Here is a 15,048-nt window from a genome sequence, read left to right on the forward strand (position 1 = left end):
AACGTCCAGAGGACAGTGGCCCTCACTGGGGAAAAGCTCCCCATTACTGCTCCGAGAAATGACATCTGAGGCCGGGGGTTGTTCATGGTGTTGCCACATTCCAGAGGGAGGCAATACAAACTCTGATCCACTTTCTACTTTCTCTGCTGGACAACTGACAATTTGTTCCTGGAGAACAAGAGAGGAAACTCTCTCCATGAAAGGAAGGAGTGGTGCAGCAGACTTTTCTCTAATTCTCCTAATACACAAGAACCTGCAAAAATAGTATTTTCCAAACAGAAGAACTGTACATTGACCTCCAGTACACACACACAGCTCCCACACATTTCATCCAGAACAGGAGAGGAATAACTAAGCAAGCCATGAGACCAGTGTCCGTGAGGAACACAAGAAAATAACTGCAAAATTCAGTAATCAATTAATATCAAATCAAATTATCTCTTCCAGGTGGTGAAGCTATCTTCACAGTGAGCTAAGCATAAGAAGAAGTTTGTTTAAAATGATGGGTCTGGTTTGTTTTTTTTACCTTCTCCTTTCCCTCTTTTATACACACACACACACACGCATGTTACATTTTTAATTCCTAAAACAATTTCAAAGATAATTTATCACAATTGACCTTTTGAATGTGATCATCAAAATCATGAATTCACTAGTGTCTTCTTTCTACATCAGTATATTATCTGTCAACTTAGGAAGGAGAATTAATACATCTCGGAAGAATTAGTGCTGTGCGTTAAATTTCACAATTAAGTAGACTGAGGGAAGCAGGGGATCAAGTTATAATCAATTAAAAACAAACGTCATGTTGAGTGAAATAAGACAGTCACCATAAGACAAATATTGTATGATATCGCTTATGTGAGACACCTAGAATAAGCAAATTCATAGAAACTGATAGTAGATTATAGGTTACCCAGGGGCCAACGGGTCAGGAGAAAGGGGAGTTATTGCTTAATAGCTACAGAGTTTCTGTTTGGGGTGATGAAATAATTTGGGTTATGGATGTTGGTGATGGTAGCACCATACTGTGAATATAATGAATCCCACTGAATTGTACACTTGAAAGTGGTTAAAATAGGAAATTTTGCACATACATATGTTACTACAATAAAAAGGTTTTTAAAAACCCCCTGCCATGAGGAGTAGCAAGTGTTCCATTTTATTAATTGTTCTGGATTTGCAAAGAATAAGTAGATGCTAAAAAAGCTTAACTCAAACTTTAAAAATAATGAGGAGTTAGTGAGACCTGGAAGTTCTCTTTCAAGGGTACAAGAAACATATTATTTTCCCCCAGAGCAAAGCACATCATGTTTTATTCTGACGCTGATGTTCAAATTAGTCATTGTGTCCCCTACACTAGTAATCAATGCAACAGATCCTTGACTGAGATAACTCAATGAGCTCCTTGCTAATAATTTTCAGACTGGCCACAAAACTGGGTCCACAGTTGCAGAACGATTTTTCAACTAGATCCTGGTTATAATGCAGTCTAGTGTTAAACTGCAAGGCAGAGCCCCCTTGAGGAGCTGGTGGAGAATTCGGGGGTACTGGGCTCCCCCACCTCTGGTGGTTTGATGGGGTGAGCCCTCTACCACAGGATTTGCCCTTTGGAAGACTGTTGCTACAAAGGAGACACTAGGCCTGCCTATAATTGTGCCTAAGAGCCTCCTCCCGAATGCCTCTTTGTTGCTCAGATGTGGCCCTCTCTCTCTAGCTAAGCCAACTTGAAAGGTGAAATCACTGCCCTCCTCCCTTCAAAGGATCAGACACCCAGGGGAGTGAATCTCCCTGGCAATGTGGAATATGACTCCCAGGGAAGAATGTAGACCCGGCTTCGTGGGATGGAGAACATCTTCTTGACCAAAAGGGGGATGTGAAAGGAAATGAAATAAGCTTCAGTGGCACAGAGATTCCAAAAGGAGCCGAGAGGTCACTCTGGTGGGCACTATTACGCACAATATAGACAACCCTTTTTAGGTTCTAACGAATTGGAATAGCTAGCAGTAAACACCTGAAACTATCCAACCACAACCCAGAATCCATGAATCCTGAATACGATTGTATGGAAATGTAGCTTATGAGGGGTGACAATGTGATTGGGAAAGCCATAAGGACCACACTCCCCTTTGTACAGTGTATGGGTGAATGAGTAGAAAAATGGGGGCAAAAAGAAAAAGTGTTCTTTTTTACTTTAATTGTTCTTTTTCACTTTAGTTTTCCTCCTTGTTATTTTTGTGTGTGCGGTAATGAAAATGTTCAAAGGTTAATTCTGGTGATGAATGCACAACTATAAAGTGGTACCATGAACAACTGAGTGTACACTTTGTATGACTGCATGGTGTGTGACTGTATCTCAATAAAAATGAATTTAAAGAAAAACTGCAAGGCAGGAGTCTCACATGGAGTAAGGGAAGGTCACCTGGAACAGCATCCAAAAAGGATGACTATGAATCAAATAAGTTCTTCACATGTAACAAATCCTGCATTCATTTTCTCTTTTCTTCCAATAAAAAAAGTTAAATTCCTACAGTCCCTGGGGAACTCGGGGAGATCAGCTCCTCCAACTCAGCACATGAAGTGGAGTGGCTCAGTCATTACCTGTCGAACTCTGAGTGTGCCAGGGTTAATGTAAAACCTCTCCCAATCACCTTGTTTTATTTTCATTTCATTTAATGATTTCAGTTGAAATTAGCTAAAGAGGTGCATTTAACCTATATGTATGCCATTTGGTACCATTCCAAATGATCTCATTTTTTAAAAAAATTAACCAACATTTCATTTAATGTCCAGCATATACTTTTCTTGTCCACACTGAAAAGGAGAAAAAAAGGTAAAGGATCAATTAAAGTATCTGATCTAACTTTAAGCTATTTAACATTATAATCCTTTGCCATCTAATACATTTAAGCCCTGTTCACCCTCACTTGCTGTGATTAATAGATGTTTATATATTCTTCCATGAACCTGGATTCTGGTATGTGTGTATGTATGATAGTGTAGGTTTTAAACAGAAACCCTGAAAGATTCAGTAGAATTCCTGCTGACATAAAAAATTATAAAAAAGCAAGGGCCATCTTTGTCAGGTGATGGGTTGGCCACTGCTTCATGGACAGAGTTAAGAGGGCAGAGAGATTCCCTAATGCCCCAAGAGAGGCAAGAGCACAACAAAGAGCTTTATTTCAATAATTGAGAGTTTTATCGAACTTTTAAGTATTTTCCACTTCCAGATGTTAAAAGAGTCTTAATGCATGCCAAGTTTAGTGTGTGCTTTTCTTAGGCGGTGCTAAATTTTACTGTATCATTACAAGGACATCTCTGTGGAGAAGTCCTGATTATGTATTGGTCAACAGCTTCCAGCAGAAAGGGAGGGAGTGGTGAGCACGGTGCAGAGAACATGGCAGAGCAAGAGAGAGGGGAACCCAGTCACTGACAACGGGGAGGGAGAGCAGCAGTGGGTGGGGTGAGAAGGGAAAGTGGCTCCATGCAGGTGAGGGCACTGTCTTGTTCACCTTTGTATCCCTAGTACCCAAAACAGGGCCTGGAAAAAAGAAGCATGATAAGCATTTGTTGAGTGAATGAGTAAGTGAAATAAAAGAAAAAAAAGAAGGAAGATGATATAAAAGAAATGGAGGGGTAGGATGAGAAGTAGAAGAAAGGTGAAGTATGGGGTTCCTTCGAACCCCAAGATATCTTCTTTACAAACTTTTGCAAAATCAATGCCATAAGGGTCAGTAAGGACTGAGCCTTGTATTTGGCAGGTCACCATCCCTACTACCAGGCCTGAGGGGCTCCTTGGACTGCGGGGTGGGGCCTTCCATGCTACATAATGTTCCCTCTGGGCTCTCCATTCCCCACAGTTCTTGGCTGTGTTTCAACCTTCTTTTCCATTTTTGTTTTTTAAATCAGAGCTACTTACAAGTAACATAAGCAACTCATTTTAATTTCACTTCCTTTCTCTTCCTGTGTCCTCTCCAGCGCAGGTGCTAAAGAGCAATGAAACAGTCAGCAGGCCTGCCTGTTTCATTGGGGAAACAGGAGGGAACTCCTAAACTGCATAACTAGGCCCTAAATTGAAAATTCAAGGTTACAAACAGGATTGATAGCCTAGCTCCAGGTGTCTCCAAGATAGAGAAAGAGCCAGTGTGGAAGTTTTCTAATATGAACGATGTCTTTTAACAGAAAATACTGGAAACCATATTAGGATGGGGCAAACAAGGTGCAAAAGGCAGTGGGATAAGCACACATAATTGAAAGGAAATAGCTATTTGTCCTGATTAAATGACACTCTTAGTCCCCAGTTTTTGGTTTTGACCCCTACAGCTCATCAAAAAAAAAAAAATTACCCTATAAGTTTATAAGTTGACTAAATAAGAATGATGAAGTCCAAATGACACTAAAGTCCTTACCAACATTCAAATGTACAGAGTGAGGCAGGATGATTCAGCTCTCCTATTAAGTCCCACAATTCACTGCAAGTTCACCTTTTGTCCTAGTTAATCCTTTGGCTCTGCTGAGGGCCTCTTTTCCTCCGGACTAGACAGGCTATTAAGTGTGCTTTTAGCCACATGTATGAGGACCACACGAAGCCACTGGAAGGTTGCTCCATGAATGCCTGGACTCCAGAATACTGAGAAGAAGTCTGTAGCAACAATGGGGGAGTGTGTGTCTATGTCTCAGGCAAGGGTGGGTTGATGTGGGCAAGGATGATAGTTAGAAAGTAAGGAAGCTAGCCATGATTTATTCTTTGAACAGTGACTCATACCATCTGATACTGTACCTCGGATAAGATGTGGTGGTCAAACAGATATTCCATCACTCACCTCCCCCCACTTCTCCAGCTGTGGAGAGAAGTGATACAGAGCAGATGGCAAGCCACCGGAAACCAGGAAACATGCCTGAATCCAGCTGCTATCCCGTACTCAGGAAAAAAAGGAAGTAAATCAACTCACAACACAAACTTTGGATGGTTTAAATGTGGCAAAAATATATATATGGATAGAGCAAATAGAAGCACTGTTAAGAGTGAAGACAAAGATGGCTTTAGAACGAATACCATAGAGCCTCACATTTTCATAAAGAAAAACATTCGCCTTGCCATAAGAATAATGGAAGCCATGCCTAGGAGCGAAATAATTCTCTTCATTCAAGTTTTCTATTTGAGGGCTTGATAAGAACACTTCCCGTTTTGATGGAAACAGGTCCGGCCACTCCCAGGCCCTGGGGACTTCCGGGGCTCGCCTGGGCCGAGCAGCTCCCGCTCCACTCCCCAGCAGAGATCCCGCCCAGTGGGCAACATGGTCCCTGGGAGCAATAGGCTATCCAGCAACGATCCCACCATGGACCCAGATGGGAGCAGTATCCACGGGGCTTGATTATATATGCTAATGTTCCCTTATTTGACATGAATACATCAAAGATGAGAAGTTAATATGGCGAGAAGAACAACCGCTGCCAAATGAGACAGTTTTAGATCTCTTATTAAGGAAAATAATGGTCTCGCTCGCTCTCACAAGACCAAAACTATGGAAACATATAACCAAAGAAGCTGGGGCAGGAGGGAAGAACCATAAAAAGCTGGACCATTGTAAGAAATTCTAGTGCAGAGAGAAGGTACAGAGTTTCTACTTGGCAGGGAAATTTGTCCCTGGAAAGAAAAACTGGACAGAATGTTTGACTGGTTACTCAAGTATTTGCAGCCACAATGCAACTGGATCCCATGGGGAATAAAGCTTCTTCTTAGAGTTGTCATCATCAAATAATATTTACTAATGGTCTCTCTGTGCCAAGGTTTGCTTTGTCAATAAGAGAGCATCTCTTATTTACACCCCAAAACAGGAAATGACAGAGGAATGCAGGAGGAGGGCCCACCATCCCAGCCTTGCAAGCATGTTTCCTAGGTGTCCTTAATTCTTTTGCTCACTATTATAAAGGGGACTCTGCCACCCTTCCAGTGCTTCCCTAACCCCCCACAGCCCTACCCCATCCCAGCAATGCCCAAACCCCTCCCTCCCCAGGTCTGAGGCAGCCAAACAAAAAAGGAATCTATAAGGAAGGTGGAGCATATTAAATTCTTTTCAGAGTTTTGCTTGGTTTCTGGGAACAAGAGCCAATACAAATTTTTGTGGCTATATTAACATATGCAGCTATGCAACAGGGAGATGATAAAACAAGAACCCTTTTGAGGGACTTCCTTTCTGAGTCCCAAGCCTCAGTGTAGGAGGCGGAGGAAGCCGGGTCAAGAAAGCAAAAGAGGGTTGCCACAAGGGGTGAGGGGTGAGGGAAGAAGAGGCGCAAAGATGCTGGCCCAGGGTTCAAGCTGGACCAACTCCCATCAGAGGCGGGGGAGCAGCCTCAGCCATTCGAGCCTTGAATCCTTGGGTTCAAGGATTTGCGAGCTGTGTGTGGAATTATGAAATTAACAGACGGGCACTTCCTATTGAAAGAGCCAGCTATAGCAGGGGAGTCTGCCATAAGCAAGTTCCCTCTTCCGGAAGGAAAAAGGACAGCCCTTCCATGGCCATATACAGCTATTTCTCACTTTGTCATGCTTAAATGTGCAGGTCAATAATACCCCCCTGAGTTGAACAAGATCTAGACCTAGAGAAAAGCCTTTTCTGGGTATATAAATGCATTCATTTTTATTTTATTAAAGTGATTTATTTTTAATAAGCTATAGCATCAGTGCTCCAAATATTTCCAATTTTCACTGAGTTTTCAAGTATTAAAAAAATCTAATCCCTTTTTTGGACTTAATTCATCCCAGTCACAGGTTTTTGGTATAGAAATATAAAAGAATTTCTCAGGATATATATGGTGTTGAGGAAAGTGATCCAGCCAGAAATGTTTTAAGTTTACCACTGGTCACATTCATTCTGAGTCAATCAAAAAGGTTGACACACAAATATTCTTTGCCATCAGCTGGAGTACAAAATGCTGTAACAAATATAGAAATCAGAGGGTACAGCCCCACTATGGCAGTATTTTTCAATGAATTAGTTTCACAGGCCATATATCTCTGAAAAGTAAATGACACTGTGCTAATGTAAGTAAAAATAGACTTTAGTTTTAGTTTTAATATTAAAGAAGCCTGAATTTTTACTTAACTTTTGGAATTATGGAAAGTGTGATCGTGCTCACAAGCAACATAAAAGAGGTAAACTGCACTATATCAAAATTTAAAACTTTGGTGCTGCAAATGATATCTTCAAAAAAGTGCAAAAACTATCCACAGTTGGGAGAAAATATGCAAAATCAAGACTCTGATAAGGGACTTGTATCTAAAATATATAAAGAAACTTTACAACTCAATAGTAAAAAGACAAAGAACCTAATTAAAAAGTGGGCAAAGGATTGGAATAGATATTTCTCCAAAGAGGATATGCAAATGGTCAGTATGTGAATGAAAAGAATCATTAGGGAAATGCAAAACCAATAGGGTGGCTATAACGAAAAAGATAAGACAATAACAAGTGTTGACAGGCAGTTCCTCAAAAGTCAAATATAGAGTTGCCATTTAACCCAGCAATTCCAATCCTAGGTATATACCACAAGACTTAAAAACATAAGTACATGCAAAAACTTGTACACAAATGTTCTTAGCAGCAAAAATTGGGAAACAACCCAAATATCAATCAACTGATGGATGGACAAATAAATTGTAGTATACCCATACATTATTCTATTATTCATAAAATGGAATATTTGGCAACAAAAAGGAATGAAGTTCTGGTGCATGTTACAACACAGATCAACCTTGAAACAATTATGCTAAGTGAAAGCAGCCAGTCACAAAAGACCACATATGATATGATTCCATTCATAAGAAATGTCCAGAATCGGCAAAAACATAGAGACAGAAAGTAAATTAATGGTTGCCTAGGGATATGGATGGGGGAAGGGGAGTGACTGCTAATGGGTCCAGAATCTCTTTTTGGGGCTTTGGAATTAGATCGTGGTGATGGTTGCACAACTATGTGAATATACTAAAAATCACGGAATGGTACATTTTCAATAGGCAAATTTCACAGTTAGGGATTTATAACTAAATAAAGATTTTTTTTAACAGTCTAGAAGTCCCCTCTAAAACGTAATCTAAAATATACAAATTCTTAGAAAAGTAGGGTACTGTATTCAATAAATTTCCCTAAGTGCTCAAAAAAAGTAGAAATGAAGAGGAGTATTTTTCTTAGACTACACCATGCTATCAAATTCTTCAGTACCATGTATTTGACAATGTGATAAATAGATCCATATGTATTAGGGTTCCCTAGGGAAACAGAACAAACAAGATATCTGTAAATAGTATGAGAGTTTATAAAAGTGTCTCACGCCAACTGTGATACGCAAGTCCAAATTCCATAGGGTAGGCTACAAGTTGGCACTTTGATGAAGGACTTCAATGAATTCCCCAGGAAAGTTTGGCTGGCTGAAGTAGAAACAAAAAGTTCTCTCTTTCTTCTGATCCTGAAGCCATCACCTCTTCCTTAAAAGCCTTCAACTGATTAGACTAAACTTCTCTCATTGGGGATGATACTCCCCTTAGACAACTGCAGATGTAATTAGCCACAGATGCAATCAACTTACTGATGATTTAAGTCCATGAAATGTCCTCACAGCAACAGATAGGCCAGTGCTTGCTTCACCAGACAACTGGGCACCATCATGCGGCCAAGTTGACACATGAACCTAACCATCACACCATATAATCTTAAAAATAACAAAATACTTCTGTACTAATACTTCTGGATTACTCTTTAACTCTTCTACATTGCTTTGCTAACATGAGGTCTGCTTACAGCTGTACATGAGCAAACAGAATAAACAAGGAACAAGCACAATGAGGCCCTCTTCTCCCCATTGCTCAATTAGATAACTTGTATGTTTGAAGGAGGCAAACATGAGACAACATCAATATAAAATAAACACATTCTCCATCTTTATATAGCTTATTGTTGAAGTCACCCTGCTATAAAGTTTGATAAACTACAATTCTCCAAAGAGAACTATCCAATAAGACAGCCAATAGTTTTTGCCTTGAAAAATTATTTAGCTAAAAACTCTAATTTATCTCAAGAAATTCATCAGAAAAAGAGTCTCCATCATGGCTTTTTATTTGTTAGGGGGAAAAAAAAACAATCTTTTTTTCTTATAAGAATATCAGCTTTGCACAGGAATAATTATTAAACTTAACAACATAGCCAAAGAATATTGGAAAAAGTAGTATTATCTGTGGCTCACAAGCAACACTATTGTGAAATATTCATTGGGTACATCTGCCCTTCTAAAAAAGGTTCCCAGATACCATGATTTCAAAATAAATTAAGAAGAATCTCCACCAAAGAGAGATGGTTCTTTTTAAAAAGTAAAATGTACATTTAGAGTTTTGTTCTCTCTTAACTTTAACCTAAGGGATTCTTTTCAGGTGGATAAAACTTATTTCTCCAATTAACCATTTCCTTAGCACAGTGCTTCTCAAACTTCCTTAGTTATCAGAATCACTTGGAGGGCTTGTTAAAACACAGACAGCTAGGCCCCACCCTTAGAGTTTCAACTACATCTGGAGTAAAGCTCAATAATTTGCATTTCTAACACTTCTCTCCCAGCCAATACTGATTCTGCTGGTCTAGGGACCATAGTTTAAGAAGCGCTGCCTTTGCACATAGAGACTTGGGGCTGGCTAGGTAAAATCTTGGCTGGGCAGGTCTTCTAAGATACTCTTCCAACAAGGAAAAGTAGGCATCATCTAAAGGTCAAAAAACACTTGTTATGCTCAATTTTGAAACAGCAATTACCATAATCTGTTTCTCAAATTATCACGGTTCATACATATTGTTGTATCTTCCCAGTCCCGCACCACCACCACTCCTGCCCACCCATGAGGAGTTTCTTGGGATTCTTCTCCTTCCCGGAACCCCTACCTGGCTACATTACAGCAGCCATGTCCACGCAACATGTCCTATTGGTAACACAGTTGATGTTTCCATGGTGGCTCCCAATCGGAGCTGAGGCAATCACCTGGAATTTGGAACTGATGCAAAGAAAGTTCTGTTTGGCTGCTCTTTTGAACAAGAAGTAAACGCAGAAGCTGTTGGCAGTTGCCGTTTTCCACCATGTAGACTGGGTAACAGAAAAAGTCCATCTGTATACTAAGATGAACTAATGAAGCAGATGCCAGAGAGACACAGGGATGAGGTGGAGAGTGAGGGCTTCTTGGGCCCTTCCGCATCTCTGCCCTTAGGTTCCACACAAAAGCCAACCCGAAACCTGCATCTATTAAATTAATTCCATGTCTTGCCAAAACTAGGAGAAGAGGGTTCATATTATTTACAACCAAAGAGGCCTTAATTAAAACGTTTAATAAAGTCAATCTTTGGACCCCTTTCCTTTCCATTTCAGTTCACCTATAACATTAAATTCATCTTAAAACTTCATCCTACCCAGTCTACCTGCTTCTAAATAATCTCGTCAATGAAACACTACCTTATTAAGGAGAAATTCTGAACTCTACACATCGCTGTGTATTTCAAATCTAGAGCTACCTGGATTCTTCTGCAAGAGACAAGTATAATTTATATTTCTCTCCAGCACTAGGCAGAGAGGAATATAAATCCATTGGGTTTCCTTCTTTAAACATAGATTAAAACACACACACAGACACAGACACAGACACAGACACACACACACACACACACACGTGCACACAATAGAACTGTTTCAAACTGAGGTCTAATATGGAGTTTTATTAGGCTCATTTTACTGTTAGATAAATTTAAATGTTGAATTTTTTACTAATGTTTCAGAGTAACTCCAGCTTTCTAGCTACTTGTTTCTGTGGAATTCATATTTTTAAATGACATTCTTATCCACTACTTCTAGGTTTGCCCAATCAATGTATGGTACATGCAAACATATAGCTACCAAAGGGAGAAGAGGATGTATCTTTTTAAAGTTATTATTAGAGAAGTTGTGAGTTTACAGAACAATCATGCATAAAATACAGGATTCTCGTGTACCACCCCACCACCAACATCCTGCGTTGGTGTGGAACATTTGTTACTATTGATAATAGCACTTAAAAAAATTGTGCTTTTTAACAGTAGTTACCTTTGTTACACTTGATGAACTATTATTAAAATAGTTCTATCATCCATTTTCCATTAGGTGTACTTTTCCCTATTATGACTACCTTGTATTAGTATTGTACGTTTGTTATAATTCATGAAAGAACATTCTTATACTTCTATTAACTATAGTGCATCATCTACAATAGGGTTCAATGTGTTGTACAGTCCTTTGTTTTATCTTTTAATTTTTATTCTAATACTATATACATCCTAAAGTTTCCTCTTTTAATAACATTCACCTTTATAGTTCAGTGCCATTGATTATACTCACAATAATGTGCTAACATCACCACTATCCATTTCCAAATCTTTATCATAAGCCTAAACAGAAAATCTGTACAAATTAAGCATCAACTCCCCATTCTCTATTTTCAATCTATCTTCTGATAACCTATATTCTAGATTCCAACTCTGTGAGTTTGCTTATTATAATTAGTTCATAACACTGAGATAATACAATATTTGTACTTTTGTGTCTGGCTTGTTTCACTCTACATAATGTCCTCAAGATCCTCCATGTTGTCACATGCATCAAGGCTTCATTCCTTTTTTACAGCTGAATAACAGTGCATCGTATGTATACACCACATTTTGCTAATCCATTCACTGGCTAACCGACACTTGTGTGGCTTCCATCTTGTGGCAATTGTGAATAATGCTGCTAAGAATGTTGATGTGCAAATATTTGGTTGAGTCCCTGCTTTCTGTTCTTATGGGTTTTACCTAGTAGCGGGATTGCTGGATCATATGGTAATTCTATACTTAGCTTCCTGAGGAATGCCAAACTGTCTTCCACAGCAGCTGTACCACTTTACATTCACACCAGCAATGAATGAGTGTTCCTATTTCTCCACATCCTCTCCAACACTTGTAGTTTTCTGTTTTAAATAGTGGCCATTCTAGTAGGTATGAAATGATATCTCATTGTGGTTTTGATTTGCATTTCTCTAACAGCTAGTGATGTTGAACATCTTTTCAGGTGCTTTCTAAGCATTTATATCGCCTCTTTGGAAAAATGTCCATCCAAGTCTCTTGCCCATTTTTAAACTAGATTATTTGTGTTTTTATTGCTGAGTTGAAGGATATCTTAATATAGCCTGGATATTAAACTCTAATTGGGTAAGTGGTTTCCAAATATTTTCTCCCATTGAAAGGGGTGACTTTTCCCATTCTTGACAAAGCCCTTTGAAGCACAAAACTTTTAAAGTTTGAGAAGGTCCCATTTACACATTTTTTTCTTTGGTTGCTTGTGCTTTGGGTATAAAGTCTAAGAAACCATTGCCTACCACAAGATATTGAAGATGCTTCCCAACATTTTCTTCTAGGAGTTTTTACAGTCCTGATTCTTATATTTAGGACTTTGATTTTGAGTTAATTTTTGTACAGGTTGTGGGTCAGGGGGTCCTCTCATTCCTTTGCATATGGATATCCAGTTCTCCCAGCACCATGTATTGAAGAGACTATTCTGTTCCAATTGGGTGGAACTGGCAGCCTTGTCAAATATCAATTGGTCATAGATGTCAGCATCTATTTCTGAACTCTCAATTCAATTTCATTGGTTAATATATCTATCCTTATGCCAGTACCATGCTGTTTTGACTACTGCACCTTTGTAATATGCTTTAAAGTCAGGAAGTATGAGCCACCCCACTTTGTTTTTCCTTTTCAAGATGTTTTGGCTATTTGGGGCTCCTTACTCTTCCAAATAAATTTGATAATTGACTTTTCCATTGCTGCAAAGTAGGCTGTTGGAATTTTGATTGGAATTCTGTTGAATCTATAAATCTGACATCTAAATGATACTTAGTATTCCAATCTATGAAACCAGAATGTCCTTCCATTTATTTAGGCCTTTTAAAATTTCTTTTAGGAAGGTTTTGTACTTTTCTGTGTACATGTGATTTATATCCTTGATTAAATTTATTCCCAGGTATTTGATTCTTTTAGTTGCTATTGTAAATGGATTTTTTTTCTTGATTTCCTCCTCAGATTGCTCATTACTAGTGTATAGAAACACTACTGACTTTTGCATGTTGATCTTGTATCCTACCACTTTGCTGAACTCTAGCTCTAGTGGCTTTATTGTAGGTTTTTCAGGACTTTCTTTATAACAGATCATGTCACCTGCAAACAGTGAAAGTTTTACTTCTTCCTTTCCAATTTAGTTGCCTTCTATTTCTTTTTCCTGCCTAACTGCTCTGGCTAGAACTTCAAGCACAATGTTCAATAATAGTGATGACAGTGGGCATCCTTGTCTTGTTCCAGATCTCAGGGGGAAAGCTTTCAGTCTTTCATCGTTGAGTATGATGTCAGCTGTGGGTTTTTCATATATGCCGTTTATCATGTTCAGGAAATTTCCTTCTATTCCTATTTTTCAAATTGTTATTATCAGGAAAGACTGTTAAATTTTGTCAAATGCCTTTTCAGCATCAATTGAGATGATCATGTGGGTTTTCCCCTTCAATCTGTTAATGTGGTGTATTACATTAATTGATTTTCTTGTGTTGAAACACTTTTGTATACCTGGGATAAAATCCATTTGATTATGGTGTATAGTTTTTTAATGTGCTGTTGTATTCCATTTGAAAGTATTTTGTTGAGTATTTTTACATATATAGTCATAAGAGAAATTGGTCTGTAATTTTCGTTTCTTGTATATTTATCTGGCTTTGATATTAGGGTGATTCTGGCCTAATAGAACTAGTTAGATAGTGTTCCTTCCTCTTCAATTTTTTGGAAGAGCCTGAGCAGGATTGGTATTAATTTTTTTGGAATGATTGGTAGAATTCTCCTGTGAAGCCATCTGGTCCCTGAGTGCTCTTTGTTGGAAGGTTTTTGATGACTGATTCAATCTCTTTGCTTATAATTGGTATACTGAGGGCTTCCATTTCTTCTACAGCCAGTGTAGGCTGTTCATGTATTTCTAGGAATTTCTCCATTTCATCTAAGTTGTCTAATTTGTTGGCATACAGTTGTTCATAGTATCCTCTTATGATCTTTTTTTTTTATTTCTGTGGGATCAGTAGTAATGTCCCCTTCTCATTTCTGATTTTATTAATTTGCATCTTCTCTCTCTTTTTCTTTGTCAATCTAGCTAATGGTTTGTCAATTTTATTGATCTTTTCAAAAAACCAACTTTTGGTTTCATTAATTCTATTGATTTTTTTATCCTCAATTTCATTTATTTCTGCTCTAATCTTTGTTATTTCTTTCCTTCTGCTTGCTTTGGGATTAGCTTGCTGTTCTTTTTCTAGTTCCTCCAGGTGTGCAATTACATCTTTTGATTTTACCTCTTTCTTCCTTTTTAATATAAGCATTTAGGGCTATAAATTTCCCTGTCAGCACTGCCATACATATAGTATGTTCTTGTTTTCGTTCATCTTCAGATATTTACTGATTTCTCTTGAAATTCCTTCTTTGTTTAAGAGTGTGTTGTTTAACTTCCATATGTTTGTGAATTTTCCAGTTCTCTGCCTATAATTGATTTCCAGCTTCATTCCATTATGATCAGCAAAAGTGCTTTGTATAATTTCAATCTTCTTAAATTTATTGAGGCTTGTTTTGTGACCCAACATGTGGTCTATTCTGGAAAATGATCCATGCACACTGGAGAAGAATGCATATCCTGCTGTTTTGGGGATGCAATGTTTTGTATATGCCTGTCAGGTCTAGTTCATTTATCATATTATTCAAATTCTCTGTTTACTTACTGATTCTCTGTCTAGATGGTCTATCTATTGGTGAGTCTGGTGTATTGAAGTCTCCAACTATTATTGTAGAGGTGTCTATTTCTCCCTTGAGTTTTGCTAATGTCTGCCTCATGCATTTTTGGGCACCATGGTTAGGTGCATAAATATTTATGATTGCTATTTCATCATGGTGGACTGCCCCTTTGATTAATATATAGTGTCCTTCTTTGTTT

At 38.4% G+C, this 15,048-nt stretch overlaps 1 protein-coding gene across 7 annotated transcripts in view; it reads right to left on the reverse strand.

Annotated features, from left to right (window-relative positions):
* ZNF827 (zinc finger protein 827) overlaps positions 1 to 15,048 on the reverse strand; it is a 177,506-nt gene that overhangs the window by 84,648 nt on the left and 77,810 nt on the right. The window lies entirely within an intron of this gene.

Source organism: Choloepus didactylus, chromosome 3 (assembly GCF_015220235.1).
Source record: "Choloepus didactylus isolate mChoDid1 chromosome 3, mChoDid1.pri, whole genome shotgun sequence".
NCBI classification, from domain to species: Eukaryota; Metazoa; Chordata; class Mammalia; order Pilosa; family Megalonychidae; genus Choloepus; species Choloepus didactylus.